Genomic DNA, 21,911 nt, shown 5'->3' with positions numbered 1-21,911 from the left:
TTGAGAAAAGACCAATGTCAAGTTGGCAGACAGAATTTGCATGCCCCACCCCAGACATACGCGTATAAAGGGAAGCAGGGCAGTGACTGTCAGTCAGAATTTTTCTTCAGAGCTGAACTATTGTGCAACAGCAAGCTGAGTTCACCATTGTTACACTCACCTCTACTGGAGATAAGCAGTGCTGTTGGATCTACGGCGCGTTTCCAGCTGGTGTTCTCTCGCTCTCTCTCTCTCTCTCTGCACGCTGTGCAGTCCACGCCCCTGGGTGCTTCGACAGCGCTTTCATTGCCTGAAAGAGTGTTTCTCCTCCTAAAAAGGGTTTATTTCTTCTAAAAGAGTTTGAGTTCCCACTCATAAAAGAGCAATACACAGGAGGCGTTGAACGTCCATTTCAGGACGCGTCTTTTTCAGGATTCTCTTTCCGCCTCGGTGTAGTTCCTGGATACGGTTGATTTCTCTCCACTTCTGATGGTCATAAAAGCTGCCTCGCATGCCTGGGCTGGCGATGAAGGCGACTTGGGGATGATGGGAATCCCCACGAATCACCCGCCCCCCTGGCATGCTTGCTTGCTTCCGTCCGAGCTCAGGATGAGTGTGGCTAGCCTCGCGGCCAGCCGGCATTCTCCCTTGAGCTCCCGGAATTGGATGACGACATCACCGCTGCATCTGAGAGCGTCACTGCGGCGTCTGCTGCTGATGACTCATCTGGGCTGCCAACTTCGGGTCTTCTCGCCCAGTCTGAGGCTGACGCGCAGATGTTCGCTATGCTTTCCCGGGCTGCCTTGAGCGTGAGGCTGGACTGGAAACCTCCGTCCCCCCCTCACGGCTACTCGATCGGTTCCTCTGGTCAGGGCGCCGCTCATAGCCATGCAACCCCCAGTTCCGTTCTTCCCGGAAGTGGATGACGAGGGCAACTTTTACTGCTCGGAACCGACCCCTCCGCTCATCCGCGCTCACTACCCTGGATGGCGGGTGGCCCATGGGTACACTGAGGTCCTCCAGGTGGACCGAGCGGTTGCAATCCACTTGTGTCCCGAGAACGCCGCGACCTGCCAGGACCGCATGGTACTCCCCTCCAGAGCCTGTAGAATGACATCACTGACCTCGAAAATCTACTGCGCCACCGCCCTGCATGCCATGGCTCTCCTGCAAGTTCTCAAAGCCAAAGTACTCAAAAATCTGCACCTAGGTAGTTCCGCCCCGACATCCTGCCGGAACTGCGCTCTGCCACCGACCTCGCTCTCAGAACCACAAAGGTCACAGCGCAGGCACTCGGGCGGGCGATGGCCACCCTCGTGGTCCAGGGGGTGACAAGGCAATTTTCTCCGACCCCATCTCCCAGCTTGGCCACTTCGGCACCACCGTCAATGACTCTCTTCTGCAAGCTATTACCTGACCCCCCCCCCGCGCGCTGTGAAGCCCCGCCCGGTACGTCAAAAGCAATTGTCCCGTTAGTGCCTCTCGTGCGGAGTTTGGATGCGCGGCTTTTGCTGCCAACCTGTCGCGCTGGTTGGCCAGGACCATCCTACTCAGCTACGGGACTCAGTTCTGCGGTATTCGCTTGTGGCAGGAAGGAGGGCGGGGCCGGGTCGTTATACACGACCCGGTCCCGTATTAGGCTAATTAAGCCACCGTGAGGGATTAAGGTCGACAGCAGAGGCTCGTGCGGGAGAGAGAGATCGTTAACGGACATGTTTGTCATGTGTGTGTTTATGGTGTCTTAAGTTTATCATTAAACCATTATTTATAGCGTCAAGCCGGTTCTCACATCCTCCTTTCCATTGATCCCTTTACACTGGTGCCGGAAACCCGGGAAGGAGGAGGGATACACCGTAGTAGAGTTCTCGCCACTACCGTCCACCCCAACGGAGCAGCTGCAGCCATCTGCCGGGGGACTAGGAGCCCAGCCGCCTGAATGAGGACGATGGCCGCCGACCATGAGGGGAGAAGGGGCTCCTAACTGAGCAGTCAGGGCCGCTGCCAGGGGTGCAGGAGTCGCCTACCAGCCGCTGAAACGCGACAGGGTTTAAGACCGCCGACCACGAGCGGGGAGGGGCTCACTGCCGACTGCCTGGAGCAGGAGAACCGCTGCCAGGGACGAGGGAGACCCCCTTCTGTTCCCCGAGAATGCGGCGGTGCATTCTGTCACGCCAGGGGCTGGAGGACTGCCTCTGATCCGCCCGGAGAGGTGCGGCTGTCGTCCGATTAAGGGTGGAGGAGTGGCCGAGGAACAATCTGCAGCATATCGGAGAACTGGCGAGTAAGAATTTAGTTTTTTCCATCTCTCTCTCCTCTCTCTCTCTCTCACTGTCGCTCTGCGTTGGCCTTTTCCCTCTTTTCAATTTTACAGTGTTTTTTTGGGGGGTACTACACTGTTACAGGAAGTACCCCACCCCATTTTAATTATTTCTGTTTCCCTCCCCTTGTCCCCTCCATTTTATTTATTTTTGTTTCCCTCCCCTTGTCCCCTCCCTCATCCAGGTAGATGGGGATGACCTGCCGGCTGACTAAAGCACGCCCTCCCCCAGGGAAAGAGGGAGGGGGGATGTACGTCAGGCCGGAGGCCCCCAGCCTGTGAGAACGAGGGAGGAATGTGGCAGGGAGGAGGGCGGGGCCGGGTCGTGATCCTACACACCCGGTCCCGTATTAGGCTAATTAAGCCACCGTGAGATATAAAGGTCAACTACAGAGGATCGTGCGGGAGAGAGAGAGATCGTTTACGGACATGTCCATCATGTGTGTGTTTATGTTGTCTTTTAAGTTTATCATTAACCTATTATTTATATCGTCAAGCCGGTTCTCGCCTCCTCCTTTCCTTCAATCCCTTTACATCGCTCCACCTCCGTACACGGCGAAAAAGACAGCACTTTACAGACAGAGATCATGTCTCTGCTTCTCAAGAGAACATCCCTCCAGCCGAGATGAAGGATCGCTATTACCCTTACTTCATTGTACCCAAAAAGGTGGCGAGCTGCAACCAATCTTGGACCTGCGAGTTCTCAACCAGGTTTTGCACAGACTCCCATTCAAAATGCTCACGCAGAAACACATTCTTAATTCGTTCGACAGCTAGATTGGATCGTGGAGGTAGACCTGAAGGCCCAGGCGGAACCTGCCCCCTCGCATCTGCACAAAGGTCGCAGAGGTAGCTCTTGCCCTGCTAAGGGAAGTGGGCATCCTCATACTCTACCTCGATGACTGGCTCATCCTGGCTCACTCTCAAGAGTTACTAGGCGCTCACAGGGACCAGGCAAACTGCCCCGGGAGGAGGCAGACCCAGCCTTCTAGTTGCGGTACGTGCTTTGCGTATCTATTTGGACTGCACACAGAGCTCTAGATGTTCTGAGATGCTCTTTGTCTCGGATGGCAGAAATGGAACGCCGTCTCCAAACAAAGGTTAACTCACTGTGCCGTTGACGCCATCTCTCTGGCCTACCAGACCCAGGCCGTGCCTGCCTCCTTGCGGGTTCGAGCACACTCGACAAGAATGTGGCATCCTCGTGGGTACTGGTCAACGGCACCTCCCTTGCAGACACCTGCAGAGCAGTGGGCTGGGCAACACCCAATACCTTCAATGCCAGATTCTACAATCTCAGGGTTGAGTCGGTCTCGTCCCGTGTTTTGTCAGGTCCGAGCCGGTAGAACTCTACACAGCACATCCGACCGGGTGTTCCGCTTGCACACAGCGGCCTTCACCAAGTTGATCCAGTGTGCCATCTATCCCAGGTTAGCCACCAAGTGTCGATCCCTGGATGTTCTCCTCCCTAGCCTTCTGGCCTGCAAATACGGCAGAGCAATTTGCGTCCAGACCCACTACAAGTCACAGGTGATCTGTACTGGGGTCGGGCTCCACGGGCTTCGTTCCCTTCTCAGGAAAACTCCCCATGATGTATTTCTCGTGGTACGGCCCCCATGTAAGCGGACCCGTCGCCATACTGTAGAGACCCCCTCATTAGGCTGGACCTACCACCGCGCCATTCCCACGTACGGCTTCACAACCCTCGTGGTGTATTTGCCACATGTTACCTCCCCCTAGATTGGGCAGGATGTGGCCTCCACAGGGTCTTTTCCCCCTGAAAGAGTAGGACCTGGAAAGACCACCTTCCCCGACGCATCTGATAGCGTTAAGATAGCCCCAGCCGCTCACGTCCTATGTGAGAGATATAGTGAGAGAAATGGCCGTGGCTGCCTGGCTTGCTCCCATGCTAGTCATGTAGCACCTGCCCCCGGGGTGTGAGGAGCCTAAGGTCTGTATGTGCCATCTCTTGGGGGCATTGGGGAGGGCTACGTGCAGCCGACACATTTGCCTCTAGCACGCAGTAGCCTGCTTGCACCTGTCTCGATAGTTAACGTAACACGGTCAGTGCATGGCGTCTTTAGATGGGACCCCTCGTGTCACTTCATTCGACACAACGTCGAGTGAGTGACAGAAGGGGAATGTCATGGTTACTGTGGTAACCTCCTTTCCCTGAGGGAGGGAACGAGACGTTGTGTCCCTCCTGCCACAGCACTAGACCTACCACTGTAAATGGCCGTACCTTATTTTCGGCTCCTCAGTGTAAAATCCTGACTGGCACTCGCTTCCCTTTATATCCGTATGTCTGGGGCGGGGCATGCAAATTCTGTCTGCCAACTTGACATTGGCCTTTTCTCAAGTTCAGAGGTACGTTTGGCGTCCCAGGAAGACCCCTTGTGTCACTTCATTCGACACAACGTCGCTTTCCTTGGGGAACGGAGGTTACCACAGTAACCATGACGTTTTATCAAGATTTTCTTCTGTTGAAAATAGAAAAATGTCACTAATGTCACACACTTCAGTAAAGGTCAGATTATATTTTTGTACAATTTATTTTATCTAATTCATTTTTTACTCATATTTTACAAGTGTTAATTGTTGAATCTCATGAAACGTAAAACAAAATTGACAAAAGCAACAGAGTTTTAAAATCCCAGGTAAATAATTAATTACTAAATAATTACAAATTAATTGTGTGGGAATTTCCAATGAAAGGAATACATTTCTCAATATAATTTGGTACGAGTAGCATCCCTTAACCACAGTTCCCTTCAAGGGCTCAAAAAAATTACATTTAGAATCTCATAAATGCCTTTTTTATATATATATCCTGCATGCTGACACAAAGGGATGTTTCTGTGACCAAGTGTTTCGGTGTAGAAATTTCTCCTTTGACAAGAACTGCCCTTGGTCCAGTCATGTATTTCTGTGGAAATTGCTTACAGCAGTTGTTGCTGAATAAGGCTGAATAGCCTTAAAGAAAGGAAGCAATTTTCATATTTACCTGGCATTGGCTTTCATTCAGACATCTGTTATTTTGTCTAGTATTTTCATAGGGCCATCAAGCCTGTGGTGTATTTCCAACTATTGGAATTGTTCCACATCTCCTTGGCTCTCTCTTCATTGGTTTGCCAGCTTCTGCCTATTAATCATCACACCACAAGTATAAGAAATAATAACAGTCTGAAATGGTGGCTAAAGCTCTTATTAAAAACAAGCAAGTACAACCCCCCAATATTTATGATCAATGGAAACATGTACATTCTTTACACTGTAACATACTGTATATACAGAGGGTACGGAAAGTATTCAGACCCCCTTAAATTTTTCACTCTTTGTTATATTGCAGCCATTTGCTAAAATCCATCCATCCATCCATCCATCGTCAACCGCTTATCCTGTGAACAGGGTCGCGGGGGGCTGGAGCCTATCCCAGCTAACATTGGGCGAAAAGCAGGGGACACCCTGGACAGGTCGCCAGTCCATCGCAGGGCCACACATAGACAGACATACACTCACACTCACCTCCACATCCACATCCAGGGCAATTTTTTTTTTTGGAGACACCAATTAACCTAGGATGGTGGGAGGAAGCCGGAGCACCCGGAGAGAACCCACGCAGACACGGGGAGAGCATGCAAACTCCAGGGTTTGAACCCACGACCTTCTTGCTGTGAGGCAACAGTGCTAACCGCTGCACCACCGTGCCGCCCTGCCATTTGCTAAAATCATTTAACTTAATTTTTTTTCCTAATTATTGTACACACAGCACCCCATATTGACAGAAAAACACAGAATTGTTGACATTTTTGCACATTTATTAAAAAAGAAAAACTGAAATATCACATGGTCCTAAGTATTCAGACCCTTTGTTCAGTATTTAGTAGAAGCACCCTTTTGATCTAATACAGCCATGAGTCTTTTTGGGAAAGATGCAACAAGTTTTTGACATCTGGATTTGGGTATCCTCTGCCATTCCTCCTTGCAGATCCTCTCCAGTTCTGTCAGGTTGGATGGTAAATGTTGGTGGACAGCCATTTTCAGGTCTCTCCAGAGATGCTCAATTGGGTTTAAGTCAGGGCTCTGGCTGGGCCATTCAAGAACAGTCACGGAGTTGTTGTGAAGCCACTCCTTCGTTATTTTAGCGGTGTGCTTGGGGTCATTGGCTTGTTGGAAGGTGAACCTTCGGCCCAGTCTGAGGTCCAGAGCACTCTGGAGAAGGTTTTCGTCCAGGATATCCCTGTACTTGGCCGCATTCATCTTTCCCTCGATTGCAACCAGTCGTCCTGTCCCTGCAGCTGAAAAACACCCCCCACAGCATGATGCTGCCACCACCATGCTTCACTGTTGAGACTGTATTGGACAGGTGATGAGCAGTGCCTGGTTTTCTCCACACATACTGCTTAGAATTAAGGCCAAAAAGTTTAATCTTGGTCTCATCAGACCAGAGAATCTTATTTATCACCATCTTGGAGTCCTTCAGGTGTTTTTTAGCAAACACCATGCGGGCTTTCATGTGTCTTGCACTGAGGAGAGGCTTCCGTCGGGCCACTCTGCCATAAAGCCCCGACTGGTGGATGGCTGCATTGATGGTTGACTTACTACAACTTTCTCCCATCTCCCGACTGCATCTCTGGAGCTCAGCCACAGTGATCTTTGGGTTCTTCTTTACCTCTCTCACTGTTACGATCCTCGGTATCTGTTTTGTGTGGGTGTTGTTCTGTATGTGTGCAGGGATTGGTTGCAGTCGGAGGAGCTACTGATCGGTGGATCTACTGATTCACCGCCTTTAAAAGGGCGGCGTTAACTGAAGATGGGAGCTCATTCTGGCGTTGGCCTTGTGGCGTGAGGAGCTCCGGATTCCTCCTCCCGTCGACAGATCCCAAAACCTTTAACCTGATTATGTTCGTTTGTTTGAGATGAGTTAAATCGGTTTTGTTTGTATGTTTTAGGAGCCTAGGGGTGTCCTGTCATTTTGTTTTGACTTTGTTTGCAATTTGTTTATTTATAGGGAGTTAGGGAAGTTTCTTTGTATTTGGTTTATTCTCCCGATTAGGTAATTTATATATGTTTGTTTATAAGTCTATTTTGTTTATTATTTTGACCTTGGGGCACCCTGAAGTCATTGTTCCTTAATTTATTATCTTTTCCACTTTAAAATAAATTATACTTTTTGTGGAACTTAAGTTTGTGTCTTTGGTGATCTGTCGGCTGGGGCTGTGTTCCGAAATTTCACGTCAAGCCGTCCTTGTAAGTGCGGGACGTAACAAATGGGGGCTCGTCCTTTCGTAACGAATTGGGACACGTTATGGTAACAAATTCTTTTTATGGTATGTATACATCTCTTTTTCTCCTTTTGCTGGTGTAAACGTTTGATTGGCAGTTTTTTTTCTTGAAAATTGGGGAAAGGGATATAATGGATTTTAGTATTGAGGCGTTTCGACAAAAGCCTTCGTGTGAAGGGTTAGAATTGTGTCGTAAAGCAGATTTGTATTTGATTGCTGATTATTATGACATTGCAGTAGTAAAATCAGCTCGTAAAAAAGAAGTGCGGGACGTAATACAGGCTGCTTTGATGCAACAGGGTGTCTTAACAGCAGTTAAAAATCCTGAAAGTGAGGTTGGGGAGATAGGCGAAAGCGCAAGTGATGAAGAGCAGGGTTCAAGTAGTGAACCGGTGCTTCTTTCACTTAGTGGGGTAGATACGGAAGATTTAAAACTCGCTGTCCAGTTGAAACAACTTGATTTAGAAATTAAACGTCAAGAACATACAACCCAACTCTTGCGTTTTAGACAATGTGAATTGAAGACACAAGCTGGTCGACCGCTCGGTGAGTCTAAAACAAGGCTACCTACTGTTGTTCGAACTAGCCGGAGTTTACATCATGTTTCTGATTCATCGTTGCCTAGGCCTTCTGCAACTTCTTTGGATTTTGACATTAGTAGACAAATCAATCTCGCGCCACCGTTTCGGGAGGCCGAGGTTGATTCATATTTTGGTGCGTTTGAACGCGTCGCCGCTGCTTTGAATTGGACGAAAGAAGTCTTGCCTCTTTTGTTGCAATGTCGTTTAACTGGAAAGGCTCAGAAAGTCTGTTCCGCTTTGTCCCTTAACGACAGTCTAGATTATGAAAAAGTAAATACCGCTGTGTTGAGAGCCTATGAGCTTGTCCCCGAGGCTTATCGCCAAAGGTTTCGTTTGCATGTGAAAGCTGCCAATCAAACGTTCGTTGAGTATGCGCGTGAGAAAACCGCACTTTTTGATAAATGGTGTCAAGCCAGCAAATCGACAAATTTTAAGCAGCTTCGTGAGCTCGTTTTGATTGAAGAGTTTAAAAATTCGTTACCCGATAAAATTGTGGTTTACTTGAATGAGCAAAAAGTTATGATTCTTGCGGAGGCTGCTGTGTGTGCTGACGAATTTGTATTAACGCACAAGAGCGTATTCGTGGCACCTGCTCGTCGAGAAATGCCAAATTTTGTGAGTTCTGAGAGAACTTTTAAGTCGTCTAAACTCTTGAAACCAGTCGTGCAATCTGATGATCGTGAGTGTTTTTATTGTCACGAAGCGGGTCATTTGATTGCTGTATGTCCCGTTTTAAGAAAGAAAAATAAGACGAAACAGCTTAAAGGAGTCGGTTTTGTACGAACTGTTACTAAACCGTCGAAGCCAGAAATTGATGCAATTTTTGAACCTTTTATTGGCCAGGGAATGATTTCTTTAAGTGATTTGGAAAATGATCAAGTGCCTGTTGCTGTGTTGCGTGACACAGGGACAGCGCAGTCGTTTATTTTGAAAAGTTCGTTGCCATTTTCAGAGAAAACGTATTGTGGCTCTGATGTGTTAGTGCAGGGAATTGCAATGCAAGTGGAAAAGGTTCCCTTGCATAAAATATATATTCGCTCTGAGTGGGTAACTGGTTTCGTAAAAGTGGCCATTCGTGCTCAATTACCTATAAATGGCATAATCCTGATAATGGGAAATGACTTGGCAGGTGGAAAAGTTTTCCCTCTCCCTGAAGTCATTGAGAATCCTATAGATGAAACATCTGTTGTGTGCAAGCAAGACGCGGTGGATTTGACTGTGTTTCCTGCCTGTGTGATTACTCGAGCTCAATCACAAAAATTTTCCACCATAGTTGATCTTTCTGACACTTTTCTTGTTGATGAAAACGTGACTGATTCTGGTCCATTACTGTCTGAGATGTCCGCGTTTAAACCGCTGTCTACTAGCAGTGGTGCTGAATTTGGTTCCGCTGATCTGTTACTTTCTGTAGACCGCACGTTATTTGCTGTCGAGCAAAAACAAGATCAGTCGCTCGAATTTTACCGAGATTCTGCTGTAAGTTCAAAAGAAATTGTGAAAAAGCCAATTGGTTATTACTTCATGGATGGAGTATTAATGCGGAAATGGACACCTTTAGTGTCTGATAATTCAGGTTGGGACACATTGTACCAGATAGTCGTTCCCAAATGTTTTCGAGAACAGGTGTTAAGTGTGGCACATGATAATGTGGCTAGCCATTTAGGTGTGGCTAAAACGCTTTATCGAGTTTTGCGTTATTTCTTTTGGCCTAGGATTAAGTCAGATGTTACAAAATATTGTAGATCATGCCATGCTTGTCAAATGGTTGGGAAGCCTAACCAGGTTATCTCCCCAGCACCTCTTAAGCCGATTCCTGCTATCGGAGAACCATTTGAGCGTATATTATTAGATTGTGTCGGACCTCTACCAAAAACAAAAGCAGGTCACACTTACTTGCTTACGCTTATGTGTATAGCAACTCGTTACCCTGAGGCGATACCACTTCGTTCTTTGAGAGCTAAAGCTATTGTGAAAGCTTTAACTGTGTTCTTTTCTACTTTTGGACTTCCGAGAATTGTTCAGACGGACCAGGGAACAAATTTTATGTCCCGTTTGTTTAACCAAATTCTGTCTCAGTTGCATGTTAAACACATCGTTTCCAGTGCTTATCACCCTGAGTCTCAGGGAGCACTGGAACGATTCCACCAAACTTTGAAAACAATGTTAAGCACTTATTGTGTAAATTCAGAAAAAGAATGGGACGAAGGATTACCATTGCTGCTGTTCTCTGTACGGGAGACCGCACAAGAGTCTTTGGGGTTTAGTCCCGCAGAGTTAGTTTTTGGGCATACGGTGCACGGTCCCCTTAAGCTGCTCAAAGAAAACTGGTTGTCTGAAACAAAGCCATCTTGCAATATTTTAGATTATGTGAGCTCGTTTCGAGAACGTCTGCATAAAGCTCGAGATCTGGCTCAGTCAGCTTTGCTAAAGGCTCAAATAAAGATGAAGGAGTGTTTTGATAAGAAAGCAGTCGTTCGTTCCTTTGTGAAAGGAGACAAAGTTCTTGTTTTGTTACCACTTCCTGGCTCTTCGTTGCAAGCAAAGTTTTCTGGACCTTATGTTGTGGAGCGAAAACTCAGTGATACTGACTATATTATCTGTACCCACGATCGACAGAGAAAAATCCGCGTGTGCCACATCAACATGTTGAAGCGTTATGTGGTGAACAACGGGAGTTAAAGAGCTCTCCTGTTCCAGTTGCTTCACTGTCTGTGGTACCACCTTCTTGTGGCGATGAAGACGGGTTAAATCTACGGAGTATGCCAGTGTCTGATGTCAAACTGAATAATTCTGAAATTTTGTCAGATCTTAATTCTCATTTATGTCATTTAGCTGTAAATCAATGATCTGATGTTGTGAATTTGATCCAGTCTTTTTCAGGACTGTTTTCAGATGTGCCTACTCAGACAAATGTCATTCAGCATGATATTGAAGTGAACGATCATCCACCCATTAAGCAACATGCGTATCAGGTCAATCCAGTGAAATGTAAAATCATCGAGTCTGAAGTGAAATATCTATTGGAAAATGATTTTGCTGTCCCGAGCACAAGTGCTTGGAGCTCGCCTTGTCTACTTGTTCCGAAACCGGATGGTACCCATCGATTTTGTACGGATTACCGTAAAGTAAATGCGATCACAAAACCTGATTCATTTCCACTACCGTTAATGGAAGGTTGTGTGGATAATGTGGGATCGGCTCAGTTTGTTACAAAGCTTGATCTTTTAAAGGGGTATTGGCAAGTTCCCTTTTGATCCAAGATGGCGGCGCGGTAGCACGCAGCGGCCACTCCGGATCCACAATGGTGCTATTTTTGTTAAAAAAGCCCAACTTTTGCAACACATGGACATCGGAGCAACCGGTGTTCGTGTCTACCATCGCCAGACACTACTGAAATATAAGACTCATGCAAAAACCAAGCTGCATGATGACCTGCAGGAGGCGCTACGCGTACTCGGCTTGCTGTGGAGACCAGGCCTCCAGCCCTCGGCGTCGCCTGATGCCGGTGGCCGGGGAGAGGACGTCGTAAGCGGTGTGCGAGAGCGAAGCGCGGAAAGAGGGCGGGGGTCCATGCTAGGCTAAAAACAAACCCTAGCCGGCCGGCTCTCCCATCTATCCTGCTCTCAAATGTTTGCTCCCTGGACAATAAACTGGACTATATCCGACTCCAGCAGGCTACGCAGCGTGAGTTTAGAGACTGCTGCGTCTTTGTTTTCACGGAGACGTGGCTCAGCGACAGAGTTCCAGATGCCGCCATTCAGCTAGACGGGCTCGCCTCGTTTCGTGCCGACAGAAATACAGCTCTCTCGCGGTAAGACTCGCGGTGGTGGCTTGTGTGTTTACATCAACACGAATGGTGCAAGAACTCTATGCTAGTCTCTAGTTACTGTTCATCGCTGTTGGAGCTTGTGACTGTTAGATGCAGACCTTTTATCTACCACGGGAATTCACCACTGTTTGCATAACCGGAGTTTACATTCCCCAGTGCTAACGCTAAGGAAGCGCTCTGTGAACTGTATGGGGCTATGAGCGAACTGCAGAACGCTCACCCCGACGGACTGTTTATTGTCGCCGGAGATTTCAACCATGCAAATCTCAAGACAGTGCTCCCTAAATTCCATCAGTATGTGGACTTTGCAACGAGAGGGGCTGAACGGCTTGATCTTGTTTACACAAACATCCCAGGCGTGCATCGGGCGGAGCCCTGCCCCCACCTCGGCTACTCAGACCACATCTCTGTTATGTTAATTCCAGCATACAGACCGCTAGTCAGGCGCACAAAACCGCTTCAGAAGCAGGTGAAAACCTGGTCAGCAGGAGCCATCTCTGCTCTTCAGGACTGTTTTGAGTGTACTGACTGGCACATGTTCAGGGAGGCTGCAACATATGGCGATTCTACCAACTTGGAGGAATACACAGCATCAGTGACCAGCTACATCAGCAAGTGCATTGATGATGTCACTTTCTCCAAGACCATCACCACACGCTCCAACCAGAAGCCGTGGATGACTGCGGAGGTGCGCACGCTGCTGAGGTCCCGAGACTCCGCCTTCAGAGCAGGCGATGAGGCAGCCCTAAGAACAGCTAGGGCCAAACTGTCACGGGCAATCAGAGAGGCAAAGCGCGAACACGCCCAGAGAATCCACAGTCACTTCCAGGACAGCGGTGACACGCGGCGCATGTGGCAGGGCATCCAGGCCATCACCAACTACAGGACAGTTGCCTGTGACAAAGATGCCTCCCTTCCAGATGCGCTGAACGACTTCTACGCCCGGTTTGAAGTGCAGAACGACGTGATGGCGAGGAAGTCCACCCCTCCTCCCAACGACCAGGTGCTCTGTCTTACCACGGCAGATGTGAGGAAAACTCTACGTAGAGTCAGCCCACGGAAGGCTGCTGGACCAGACAACATTCCTGGCAGGGTGCTCAGAGGATGTGCAGACCAGCTAGCAGATGTTCTTACCGACATCTTCAACATCTCTCTGAGCAGCGCCGTCGTTCCAACGTGCTTCAAGGCCACCACCATCATCCCCATGCCAAAGAAGTCTTCAGTGTCCTGCCTCAACGACTACCGTCCCGTCGCACTTACACCCATCATCATGAAGTGCTTCGAGAGGCTCGTCATGAGGTAGATTAAGACCCAGCTGCCCCCCTCACTAGACCCACTGCAGTTTGCATATCGTTCAAACCGTTCAACGGACGATGCCATCACCACAACCCTCCATCTGGCCCTCACCCACCTAGACAATAAGGACTCATACGTTCGAATGCTGTTCATAGATTTCAGCTCAGCATTCAACACAATCATTCCCCAGCACCTGATTGGAAAGCTGAACCTGCTGGGCCTGGACACCTCCCTCTGCAACTGGATCCTGGACTTCCTGACTGGGAGACCTCAGTCAGTCCGGATCGGGAACATCATCTCCACCACCACCACACTGAGCACTGGGGCCCCCAGGGCTGTGTGCTCAGTCCACTGCTGTTCACTCTGCTGACTCACGACTGTGCAGCAATGCACAGCTCGAATCACATCATCAAGTTCGCCGATGACACGACCGTGGTGGGTCTCATCAGCAAGAACAACGAGTCAGCATACAGAGAGGAGGTGCAGCGGCTGACGAACTGGTGTAGAGCCAACAACCTGTCCCTGAATGTCGACAAAACAAAAGAGATGGTTGTTGACTTTAGGAGAGCACAAGGTGAACACACTCTGCTGAACATCGACGGCTCCTCTGTGGAGATCGTCAAAAGCACCAAATTCCTTGGTGTTCACTTGGCGGAGAACCTCACCTGGTCCCTCAACACCAGCTCTATCACCAAGAAAGCCCAGCAGCGTCTCTACTTTCTTCGAAGGCTGAGGAAAGCACATCTCCCAACCCCCATCCTCACTACATTCTATAGAGGGACTATTGAGAGCATCCTGAGCAGCTGCATCACTGCCTGGTTTGGGACTTGCACCGTTTTGGACCGCAAAGCCCTGCAGAGGATAGTGAGGACAGCTGAGAAGATCATTGGGGTCTCTCTTCCCTCCATCAAAGACATTTACAAAAAACACTGTATCCATAAAGCAACCAGCATTGTAGACGACCCCACACACCCCTCACACAATCTCTTTACCCTCCTCCCGTCTGGCAAGAGGTACCGAAGCATTCGGGCCCTCACGACCAGACTGTGTAACAACTTCTTCCCCAAGCCATCAGACTCCTCAATACTCAGAGACTGGTTTGACACACACGTGTCCTGAGTTGCACTTTAATTACTGTCACTTTATAACTGTCTGCTACCTCAATAACTGCTATGTGCATAGAACATTATCTCATAGTATGTTATGTTTACATTTTAGAAACTGTCATCTTTTTGCACTACTGTGTACTGGTCGGAGCTGCACTGTCTATTGTCCTGTTCATTGTCAGTAATTTGTTGTACTGTCCTGTACTTTTTGCACATGTTTGCACGTGCACTTTATATAGGTATATGTAGGTTTTTTTTATATAGGTATTTTATTTCGTTGTGTTGTCTCATGTGGTCCTGTGTTGGTCCTTTGTTGTTTTTATGTAGCACCATGGTCCTGGAGGAACGTTGTCTCGTTTTGCTGTGTACTTTACTAACTGTATATGGTTGAAACAACAATAAAAACCACTTGACTTGACTTGACTTGACTTGAACTAAACGTGCAGCCGAAATATCTGCTTTTGTCACTCCAGACAATTTCCTGAATTACACTGTGATGGCTTTCGGGCTTCGGAACGCGCCGGAGACTTTCCAACGATTAATGAACACTATATTAGCTGATGTTAAGCACTGTAAAGCGTATTTGGATGATATTGTAGTGTATTCGTCCAGCTGGAAAGAACATCTAGACACCTTATTCACTGTTTTCACGCGCTTGCTTAATGCTTCCCTTACGTTGAATTTGTCCAAATGTGAATTTGCCAAGGCAACTGTGATGTATTTGGGAAAACGGGTTGGACAGGGACAAGTACGTCCTGTAGTCCAGAAAGTACAGGCAATTGTTGGTTTTCCTGTGCCTCAAACCAAGCGTGATCTTCGCTGTTTTTTTGGAATGGCAGGCTATTATAGAGCATTTTGCCGAAATTTCTCTGATGTGGCTCTACCGTTAACTAATCTGCTCCGTGCGTCACACAAATTTGTATGGTCTGATGAATGTCAACATGCTTTTAAAGCTGTAAAAAGTTTGTTGTGTAGTGACCCAGTGTTATCTGCCCCGGATTATTCACGTTCCTTTAAACTTGATGTTGATGCTAGTGCCACCGGAGCTGGAGCAGTCCTTTTGCAGGATGATATTCACGGAGTTGAGCATCCAGTAGCCTACTTTTCGAAAAAGTTTTTGCCCTATCAGTTACACTATAGTACTATTGAGAAAGAGGCACTTGCTTTATTATTAGCGTTACAACATTTCGAAGTGTATGTGGGATCAAGTTCTATTCCCATGCTCGTCTTTACTGATCACAATCCACTTGTATTTTTGTCTCGAATGCGTAATGCAAATCAACGCATTATGCGTTGGTCCTTGTTTATTCAAGATTTTAATCTTGAGATTCGCTATAAAAAGGGCAAGGACAATGTTTTAGCAGATGCCTTATCTCGTTCTTTTAGTTTTGTTTAAAAATCACTAATGATTTATTTTTTTTTTTGTGTGAGGGTGTTACGATCCTCGGTATCTGTTTTGTGTGGGTGTTGTTCTGTATGTGTGCAGGGACTGGTTGCAGTCGGAGGAGCTACTGATCGGTGGATCTACTGATTCACCGCCTTTAAAAGGGCGGCGTTAACTGAAGATGGGAGCTCATTCTGGCGTTGGCCTTGTGGTGTGAGGAGCTCCGGATTCCTCCTCCCGTCGACAGATCCCAAAACCTTTAACCTGATTATGTTCGTTTGTTTGAGATGAGTTAAATCGGTTTTGTTTGTATGTTTTAGGAGCCTAGGGGTGTCCTGTCATTTTGTTTTGACTTTGTTTGCGATTTGTTTATTCATAGGGAGTTAGGGAAGTTTCTTTGTATTTGGTTTATTCTCCCGATTAGGTAATTTATATATGTTTGTTTATAAGTCTATTTTGTTTATTATTTTGACCTTGGGGCACCCTGAAGTCATTGCTCCTTAATTTATTATCTTTTCCACTTTAAAATAAATGATACTTTTTGTGGAACTTAAGTTTGTGTCTTTGGTGATCTGTCGGCAGGGGCTGTGTTCCGAAATTTCACGTCAAGCCGTCCTTGTAAGTGTGGGACGTAACACTCACCAAGGCTCTTCTCCCCTGATAGCTCAGTTTGGCCGGACGGCCAGCTCTAGGAAGGGTTCTGGTCGTCCCAAACGTCTTCCATTTAAGGATTATGGAGGCCACTGTGCTCTTATGAACCTTAAAGGCAGTAGACATTTTTTTGTAACCTTGGCCAGATCTGTGCCTTGCCACAATTCTGTCTCTGAGCTCTTCAGGCAGTTCCTTTGACCTCATGATTCTCATTTGCTCTGACATGCACTGTGAGCTGTAAGGTCTTATATAGACAGGTGTGTGGCTTTCCTAATCAAGTCCAATCAGTATAATCAAACACAGCTGGACTCAATTGAAGGTGTAGAACCATCTCAAGGATGATCAGAAGAAATGGACAGCACCTGAGTTAAATATATGAGTGTCACAGCAAAGGGTCTGAATACTTAGGACCATGTGATATTTCAGTTTTTCTTTTTTAATAAATGTTCAAAAATGTCAACAATTCTGTGTTTTTCTGTCAATATGGGGTGCTGTGTGTACAATAATGGGGAAAAAAAAAATGAACTTAAATGATTTTAGCAAATGGCTGCAATATAACAAAGAGTGAAAAATTTAAGGGGGTCTGAATACTTTCCGTACCCACTGTATATATATGTGTATATATATATATATATATATATATATATCAATAAATGAGTCAGTGACAATGAACAAAGAAGGGAATATAGAAATGTTTTTGCTTTTCTGCACAGAGAATTCAAAATAATGTCTTTTAGAGTGTTTTAGATAGTAACTTAAAACTAAAGTAGTTAGTAATGTGATTAATTTATTTGTATAGAATTACTTTAACTTTAAAAAACGGCTTGCCACTAGATGTACATAACTAATAACAAAAAGTAAAAACAGAATAAATTATTTAAAAGACACGTAACGTTACAATATAAAACCATAAAAATAAATTATTAGAAAAACACTCATTTATAAATAAATAAAACTTCAGATAACTCACACTAGAAGTTGTATTTCCAGTGTGTTAATACTAAATAATAAATGAGATGTGAATGGAAGGGTAACTTAATTAACCAATTAGGTTTTAACTGTAGAGTTTTGACATTCCTTTTCCATTAAAATTCCTAACATTTTTAAAGTGTAGGTCTGGTTGGTGTTCAGTACCGGAATGGCTCCAGTGCTCTTTGAAAAAAACACTGTTCTGAAAGACCTCTGCTGATTCCTGAGTCTGTGACTGAACTTGGATTGTTGCCACAACCACCAGAGCATAATTGGCTTTTATTCTAAGCAGAGACTGTGGCACAAGGGCACATTTTCAAGGATGACTTTGTAGCTCACTAGTGAGTTTTTTGGCTGCTTGTAGAACCACACTTTGCAGCACGTGCTCTGGCCAGGGGTCAACCATGGCATTGTACAGAGACTGTTTTCTTTCTTGGCCTTTGTCCGAACATGGCTGACCAAACATGGCTGTCCACAGCCGCAAGAAAACCATGTCTTCTGCAATCATCACCAGCCACTGGGGAAGGACAAGCTGAATCATTGTTTGCTTTATGGCAACATGAAAACAATGCTGATTTCATGCAGTGAGTGGTACACACTGGAGCATTGCACTTTGTGTTTAATAAAGTTTCTTATTTCTGCAGAGTTCATTGTCTCTGGGTGGTATTGGGATTTTATTGCTTAGCAAATAAAAACACTACAATCATCAATACTTGGATCACTGAAACTCAGTGAACTACTACAATATTTTCATTTTGGCTTAAGCTGACTTAGCATTGATCGACGGCTCAGCTGAATGCCAACTGCTTGAAAGTAAGTTGACAAATGCCTTGGGGGTTAGCCACTAATCAAGGACTAGCAATGCTGGGGAAAGCTAAGGTCCTCTTTACACAATAGCTCAAGATGATAAAAGAATTCACAGAGGGGATATTCCACAATGCAATTAAAGTGCAGAGCCCAGGGAGAGGTATGCTCATGTGTACTTTAATTGAGAATACAAAGCTCTGTTATATTTATATATATATCGTCTAGGTTACGTATGTAACCTCTGTTCCCCGATGGAGGGAACGAGACGTTGTGTCGGAGAAGCGACACTAGGGGTCTCTCTTGAGCACCGATATATACCTCTGTTCTATAAAAAAAGGCCAATGAGAAGTTGGCAGACGGTATTTGCATATCCCGCCCCCGGACATACGGGTATTTAAGCGGGGAAAATACAGGCGTTAACTCTTAAGGCGTTAAGATTTTTCTGAGGAGCCGGAAATGGTCCGGCCACAACAGTGGCTCGGCTCAGCGATGTGGCGGGGAAGACAAAACGTCTCGTTCCCTCCATCGGGGAACGGAGGTTACATACGTAACCTAGACGTTCCCCTTCTGTCGCTCTCTCCACGTTGTGTCGGAGAAGCGACACTAGGGGTCCCACTTCAATCATGCCATGCACTGAGCCGTGTACGTGAATTGCTGATACAGGAGCGGGCAGGTATTCTTACGTGCAAATGTGACCGGCAGTGTCAGGCTGCACGTACCCTTCCCCAATGCCCCATTAAAGTCATCAGAATAATTCTGGTTACCCTAGTGAGGGGAACAAGGTGATGCCAACCTGGGAACGGGCCAAGCCTGGCTGGGCCTCTTTTCTCTCTATGTTTCTCGCATAGAGCAATTATGGCCGGGGCCCTTACATGCATAAAGGGAAGGGGGTCTTACCCCGTTTCCTATTCTTTCAGAGGGAAAACCCTGCAGACCACACCTACCCTGCAGGGGAGGTAAAAGTGGCGAATACATCACATGACAGCTAAGGTCCTATCTGGGAAATTTGCCGCGGTGGTAGATCCAGCCTCGTAGAGGGGGGATGCTACAGCATGGCGACCGAGGCAGCTGGAACTGCCTAAGGGAGACACGGGGGTCCGCTCGTGAGGGGACAGTACCTCGGAATTACACACGGGGGAGTCCGAACAGGAGGCCTTAACCTGTGGAGCACCTATTCCAGTACAGGGTAGATTGAGTACCCGTAGTGGCTTGGGTTGGTGAGTTCCTCCGCTGAACTGCGGACCCAAAAGGTCTATGGAGGAATCAACCAGGGATCCGAGAGATGGGTTCTCCTGGGAACAAAGGCGCACTATTTTACCTCAGCTGAGGGAAAGGGTGCTAGGTGCAAGTGATTCACCCGGCCAGTTCGTCAGCGTGTTACCGAGTTCTAAAGGGCTCGGACCTGAGAAAACACGGGACGATACTGACTCAATTCGGAGATTGTAGAATCTCGCGAAAGTGTTAGGTGTTGCCCACCCTGCTGCTCTGCAGATGTCTGCTAGAGAGGTGCCCCTGGCCAGTGCCAACGAGGACGCAACACTTCTGGTTGAGTGCGCTCGAACCCGCAGGGGGGGGGGGGGCACGGACTGGGTGTGATAAGCCAATGAAATGGCATCGACAACCCAGTGGGCGAGCCTCTGTTTGGAGACAGCGTTCCCTTTCTGCTGTCCCCCGAAGCAGATAAAGAGCTGCTCAGAACGTCTAGAGCTCTGCGTGCGGTCCAGATAGATACGCAAAGCACGTACCGGACACAGCAACGAAAGGGCTGGGTCTGCCTTCTCCCGGGGCAGCGCTTGCAGGTTCACTACCTGATCTCTGAAGAGTGTGGTAGGAACCTTGGGCACATAGCCCGGTCGCAGTCTTAGGATCACGTATGTGTCTGCCGGACCGAACTCCAGGCAAGTGTTGCTGACAGAGAACGCTTGCAGGTCCCCGATCCTCTTGATGGAGGCGAGTGCGATCAGCAGGGTCGTTTTGAGAGAAAGGGCCCTGAGTCCAGCTGAATCTAGCGGCTCGAAGGGGGGTCTCCGGAGGCCCGTGAGGACCACCGAGAGATCCCAGGAGGGGAACAGGCTTGGCCGGGAGGGAGTTAGCCTCCGGGCACCTTTTAGGAACCTGATAATTAAATTGTGCTTACCTAGAGACTTGCCGTCTATCGTGTCATGGTGAGCCGCGATGGCGGCGACATACACCTTGAGGGTGGAGGTGGACAGCCTCCCCGCCACATTGAGGTTGCCGGGGATGTGAGTGGCACGCAGTGACCTGAGTCGCTGCTGACTCCAAAGGAGGAGACGACGGGTGAGTTGTGACATTTGGTGCGAGCATACTCTGCCTTGGCAATTTATGTAGGCTACCACTGAGGTGCTGTCTAACCTGACTAGGACATGTTTGTCGCGAATTAACGGGAGAAACTTCCTCAGGGCAAAGAAAATGGCCAACAACTCTAGGCAGTTGATGTGCCAACGCAGCGGGACCCCGTTCCAACGGCCCGCGGCTGCGTGCCTGTTGCACACGGTGCCCCAACCCGATTTGGAGGCGTCGGTCGTGACCAGGACGCGTCGGGACACCTGCTGCAAGGGTATTCCTGCCCGTAGAAAGCAGAGGTCTGTCCAAGGTTTGAAGGTTTGGCGGCAGGCGGTGCTGATTCTCACCCAGTGCGTGCCACGGCGCCATGCTCGTCTCGGGACTCGAAGCCAGTGCTGAAGTGGTCTCATATGCATCAACCCTAGCGGCGCGGCCGCCGTGGAGGATGCCATATGCCCCAGGAGCCTTTGGAAACGTTTTAAAGGGACCATAGTGCCCGGCTTGAATTTCAGCACCGACTGTGCACGCTCGTTGGAGAGACGTGTAAATTCTGTTTTGGAACGTGTAAATTCAATAAATGGTCTTTTTGGATGGGGGAGGACATTTTGAGTTCTGAAACTTACAGTATGATTTTAATGAAAACAAAGTTTGTTTATATAATTAAATCTACTGGCTGGAGCAAAGTTTCAAAATACTAACTGTTATACACTGTTTGGGAAGGTACATTTAACATGTAGCTTCCCCATGGCTAAACTAGTCAAACTGTACTGTACCTTTTAGAAAAAGTGATTTATACAAATGAACCTATTCACTTATATGAAATAAACTTCTCAAAGCTACTTAAAGTGAATCGGTGACTCATTTACTTGAACTGGTTCATCAAAATGATCCATCACTACAAGCCATTGGCAGGTCTTGCATTTTAAGTCTAGGCCTTCCGGGTGATTCTTGCCATTAAGAAAACACAGTTTCACAATGAATAAGTCACCCTATGCTTTGAGCATCATACTTTGAGCATCATACACAGTTTCACAATGAATAAGTCACCCTATGCCTTTGAGCACATACATTGTGTCACAGCTAACTAGTAATACCAATTGACATTTGAAAAACATGTCCACACACAAAAGTCAGAACTTAAAACAACACTTAATGCTCAAGCAAGCCTAACTGCAGCATAACTGTTTTGTGAAATGAACATCTCCAGAACAGACATTCAAAAATCATAATATTTCATATGAATCAACCAAGGAGGTCTATAATACCTGGAAAAATCTACCTAATAATATTTGCAATTTAAAGGTTGCTTGCAATAAATTTCGTTTTGTCAATTTACACGGTTATACTGCATTCCATCAAGTTGGATGTGGGTTATTCCTACTTGATATCTCTGACCATAAATG

This window comes from Xyrauchen texanus, chromosome 31, assembly GCF_025860055.1.
Source record: "Xyrauchen texanus isolate HMW12.3.18 chromosome 31, RBS_HiC_50CHRs, whole genome shotgun sequence".
Taxonomy (NCBI): Eukaryota; Metazoa; Chordata; class Actinopteri; order Cypriniformes; family Catostomidae; genus Xyrauchen; species Xyrauchen texanus.
Note: the sequence above shows the minus strand (reverse complement) of the source record.